General features: G+C 43.9%; 1 pseudogene across 1 annotated transcript; it reads left to right on the top strand.

Moving 5' to 3' along the window:
• The first annotated feature begins 2333 nt into the window (after window positions 1–2333).
• LOC309539790 (protocadherin gamma-B1 pseudogene) lies at window positions 2334–4868 on the top strand (annotated as a pseudogene). Its single transcript has one exon. The product of its transcript is annotated as a protocadherin gamma-B1 pseudogene (transcript).
• The last annotated feature ends 462 nt before the right edge of the window (window positions 4869–5330 follow it).

The following is a 5330-nucleotide window of genomic DNA, read 5'->3' on the forward strand; positions in this document are numbered from 1 at the left end:
AATGACAGTGCCTTGGGCTTTAAACAAGCCTCCATTATACAGTGAGTCCAGGCTCAATATGGAGATTGCCAAGATTTGTTATCCTTGTTACCTATGTATGGCTATGCTCTTTAATTAGCCATATCCTCACATATTGTACTGCCAAAGAAAACCCCCCAAAGAAATCTCTCTCAAGATGACAACAGAAGCCATCCTAAACATGCAAAATCAGGATTAAAGAATCCATGGAGAAATCCTGTGTTCGGTTCTGACAGTCTCCCTTTCAAACTGAAGAAATCGATCAGCAACCATTACAGTTTGGTGCCAGGTGGTGGCTGTTTCTGTGCGTCAGGCAGACTGAAGAGGATATGGGAGCTGTTGCTTCAGCAGTGAAGGAACTTAGACTTGGAGCTTATACAGGAGCTAGAGGAACCATCCCTTCCAGGATCTCAGGCAGGACTTGTTTCCATTTGATTCCTTCTCATGAGTAGCCTCTGCAGCGGCTAGCCAGGCACTGCGGCAACTCTTATGTTCCTGCCTGGTTCACCTTCTTCTCTGAGCCTGTGGCCCCCAAAGAGATGAGGAAGATTCTGAGAGCCAGCCAGGATCTCAGCTATCCAGTCCTGGGGCAGGGTTGTGAGGTCCATGAAGAACAATGTATCCAGACCGAGAATAACTTATTAAAAATGAGATCAGTAATTTGTCTATATAACTCTATTAATTCTGTCTGGGGTTATTTATGCCTGATGTTCTTTCATTTATGAAAAGTTCCAGGAGATTAAGTTCCATGGAGAGCCAAGGATGGAGGTTCTCCACCACTCAGCTCCAAGGTCTCAGTGACTCTTTTCATCCTGGACCAGAATGACAGTGCTCCCCAAATCCTGTACCCCTTCCCTCCCACTGATGGTTCCATAGGGATAGAGCTGGCCCTTCACTCCTCTGAGCCAGGCTACCTACCTGGTCATTAAGGTAGTGGCCATGGATGTGGACTCAGACATATATTCCTGTATGGCCCATACTGATTTTAGGAACATATTTCAAACTCTGTGATTTTGTCATCAGTGACTACAATTATCATTTGCAACTTGTCTGTTTATATAACGTTCTTGCCTATCCTCAGTCTCTGTAGATTGAATAGGATATAAGGCTAGAAAACAAAATTGTTGCAATTATTGCAGAAGTATCACATGCAATATCCTAGAGAGAGATGGGCAGGCGGTGGGTCAGGATCTACTGATAGATCTTTGGGTGATTTTCAGCAGAATGGCAAGGGTTTCTGGCTCCCAGCTTAACAATAACAAAAAACTTTTTTTTCACCTAAATTAGGCTGCTGAAATGAGGAAAACTAACCAGGAGTGAACTTTTGTGTAGAATGATTGTAGAACAGTTCTGTTCTGGTACTGAAAACACAGTCCTTGGCTCAGAATGTGCTCAGAAGAAGCCTGTTGTTTAATTCTATGGGTGGTACTCAATGCTAGTCCTACTCAGACCTATTGAAGTTGATGGACATGACAAACTTAGGTTCACTTATGTCACTGAGTCTACCTCAGGGTAGGACTTAGTTGACTACAACCCTATGTCTTTTGCACCTGGTTCTGACTGATAGATTAACCTGATGTCTGCCCATTCCTGTCCTATGAAATGAAGTATTGTGGATTCAGAAATTCTAGTGGGTGGGGAGCAAGGGCCCAGCACTTGTAGTTGTTCCCCACATGACAGCTCTTCATAATGACTCCCACCCCTTTCTGCCTCAGTTTCTTCCTCTAATCATAAAAAAGAGGTTGGCAGTTTGGCACAAAAGCTGGTACTATGGGCATTGCCTTTAGACCTTCTGAAGAATTTAAGGTTTTGCTGTGGGGGGCTATTGTGAAGTAAACCCTCTCAATTAAGTGCTGAGTGCTATATTTCTGCCTCAGAAACTTTGTTTATGAAGTTCTTGAGACAAAGCCCACTGATAAGTTAAGGTAATAACTTCAGAGTGTTTCCTGTATGCACCATATGTGTGTTCACTCTTGCACATACTGCCTTAGGGAGAATTGTGAAATGCACACACAACCAAATAATTGCATAAACCTGTGCACATCTAGAGAGAAATGTTGCTACCCTGTCAGCCTCTGAACTCTTATCAGCATGTTGTGCCAGTAGGTGCTCCTGCAGTTTTCCAGCAGAGACTCAGAGTGCCGCTGTTGGCCAATACGGGATAAGGATAGAAATCAGGGGTCCATTCACTTTTCCTGTGATGTAACAATTACTGAGTTAAGTTCTGCAAATCTGAAGGAGCTGGAATTGAGGGACAACAATATAGCATCCTACCAAAAATGGATCCCTCACTGTTGAGACTGCATCACGGAACGATGCCTGCTCCTGACAACAACTTCTTGCAGCATGAAAGAAACTTGAAGACCCGAATCAGAAAAGAAAAGATGCAAACAAAGCAGCCGAGGAAATGGCTGAAGATCACAGGGAGCAGGGAGCCACTCCGGCGGCAAGTACAGCTTTCCTTGTTATTCTCTTTGTTCTGCCTGACAATGTCGGAAGAGGTCTGGTATTCAATTCCTGAGGAAAGGGAGAAGGGTTCTCTTGTGGGAAATCTGGCCAAGGATTTGGGTCTGAGTAAGAGAGACCTGGTGAAGAGGAAGCTCCGTATTGTTTCTGCAGCTAATGCTCAGTTCTTTACTGTGAATGAGGAACATGGAGACTTCTATGTCAGAGACCAAATAGATCGAGAAGCAATCTGTGGGAAATCACCACGTTGTGTCCTTAACTTTGAAACTGTGGTTGAAAACCCTCTAAATGTTTTTCATATAAGCATCACCATAGAGGATATTAATGATAATGCACCACAATTTTTAAAAGATGATATCAAGCTAGAAATAAGTGAATCTAGCTTGACTGGAGCCATATTCCCCCTTGAAAGTGCTGAAGATCCTGATGTTGGGATAAATTCTCTGCAAAATTACCAGCTGAGCAGTAATCAGTACTTCACCTTGGAAGTTAAAGAAACTCCAGATGGAAATAAATACCCTATTTTAGTGCAAAGCAAACCTCTGGATCGGGAAAGTGAGCACAGCCTCCACTTGATCCTTACAGGCCTGGATGGTGGAGAACCAAGAAAAACTGGAACAGCCCAAATATGGATTAATGTCACTGATGCCAATGACAACCCACCTGTTTTCACTGAGGAAGTCTATAAACTCAGCCTAAAAGAGAGTGCCCCTAAAGGATCGTTAGTGATCCAGGTGAAAGCCTCAGATGCAGATGAAGGTCCTTATGCACAAGTAAGATACAGTTTTAGCAATATCCCCACTAAAGCAAGACAGAAATTCAACCTGGATCCTGAAAGTGGAGCAATTTTAGTTAGGGATACTTTAGACTTTGAAGAATCCAGAAGCTATATGATGTTAGTGGAAGCCAAAGATGGTGGTGGACTACTGGCACATTGTAAAGTTGAGATTGATGTTCTGGATGAGAATGACAATGCTCCAGAGATTTTGCTAACATCTATCTTTAGTCCAGTTCCCGAAGACTCTTTACCAGGAACTGTGATAGCTTTGATCAATGTGGATGATAGAGATGAAGGAGAAAATGGGAAGGTTACTTGCCACATACAATATGATTTGCCTTTTAAAATTCTTTCTTCATCTAACAGTTACTACAAGCTACTTACAGAGAGCCCCCTAGACAGAGAAAAAGCCTCAGGATACAACATCACAATCATGGCCACCGACAAAGGTAGCCCCCCTCTCTCCTCCAACAAAACCATCTCCCTGCAGATTTCAGACATCAATGACAACCCCCCTGCCTTTGAAAAATCAACCTACAGTGTCTTTGTGCCTGAAAACAATCCCTCAGGTGCCTCCATTTTTGCCATCAAAGCCTCAGACCCGGATCTGGACCGCAACTCACGTATCACTTACTCCATCCTCAACAGCAACATGGAGGAGCTGCCTCTCTCCTCTTACGTCTCCATCAACTCTGAGACGGGAACTATCTATGCACAGCGCTCCTTTGACTATGAGCAATTCCGGGAGTTTCAGATCCAAGTGAAGGCCCAAGATGGTGGCTCTCCCTCTCTCAGCAACAACGCCACCGTGTGGGTGTACATTTTGGATCAGAACGATAACAGCCCTCGCATTCTGTATCCTGTCCCGGGTGCTGAGGGCTCTGCCTTGTTTGAGATGGTTCCTCATTCAGCAGAGCCAGGCTACCTAGTGACCAAAGTGGTGGCTGTGGACGCGGACTCTGGGCACAATGCCTGGCTCTCCTACCAAGTGCTGCAGGCCACGGAGCCGGCCCTTTTCACCATTGGGACCCACACGGGAGAGATCAGGACGTCACGATCCCTTCTGGAGAAAGATGCTGTGAAACAGAAGCTGGTCATCTTGGTGAAGGACAATGGGAAGGCTCCACGCTCAGCTACTGTGGTCCTCAACCTCGTGGTTGCCGAGAACTTCCAAGAGGCACTTCCGGAAATGAGCAAACCAGCCATTGACTCTAAGTATCAGTCTGATATGAATGCCATTTTAGTTATAGCCTTGGCTTTGGTCTCATTCTTATTCCTTTTTACAGTCTTAACAGTTTTAATACTTAAATGTCGGAGACAGAGAAGCCCAACAGTGCTTGGATCCTACAATACTGACTTGTACTCTAGCTTGGGACACAAATTTTCCTGCAATTACAATAATGGGACATTGACATTGCCCTATTCATATGAAGTATGCTTAGCGTCTAAGGCAGACCGGAATGAGTTTGCCTTTCTGAAACCAAACCCCTCAGTGGCCACAGATGATCCCATTCTGAAGGATGATTCTGGAATTGGGAATGAATCTCTGGGTGAAAATCTCATCCCTGATAACAGTGTACAGGTGAGAATCACAGATGCATTTTAAGACCTAGACTGCAAGGCTGTAATATTTACGTTTTCTAACCTGTTTGTTCAGAGTGAAGAAAAGCAGCTTGGTGGCACCCAGAATTCACCTGCATTTCGAACACTGCTTAGTTAAGATCCTTCTTTTTTAGGGGGGAGGAACCCTGATGAATAATATAAGCAAAAGGTAGTATCTTGGCATAGAATATACAGTAGTCTTCTGCACCTATAAGGTATGGATGTTTCCATAAAGTGAGATATTTTCATGGAACCTGGTAAGCTTGAACTTTCCTTTAGATTTGAGGGTAATGGACCCAAGAAGACATTTAACAATGTCAGAATTGTCCCTTTATTCTTCAAAGGTAACAGGACAATCATTCTATCGCAAGTATGTAATTTCTTCTTTGGTACAAATTTGTTGGGTTATGTCTGCCCTCTACTGATCAGATGTTATACTGCAGTTCTGGGTTTAGCATAGTGTTCC

This window comes from Podarcis vaucheri (genome assembly GCF_965113315.1).
Source record: "Podarcis vaucheri genome assembly, chromosome: 8".
Classification (NCBI taxonomy): domain Eukaryota; kingdom Metazoa; phylum Chordata; class Lepidosauria; order Squamata; family Lacertidae; genus Podarcis; species Podarcis vaucheri.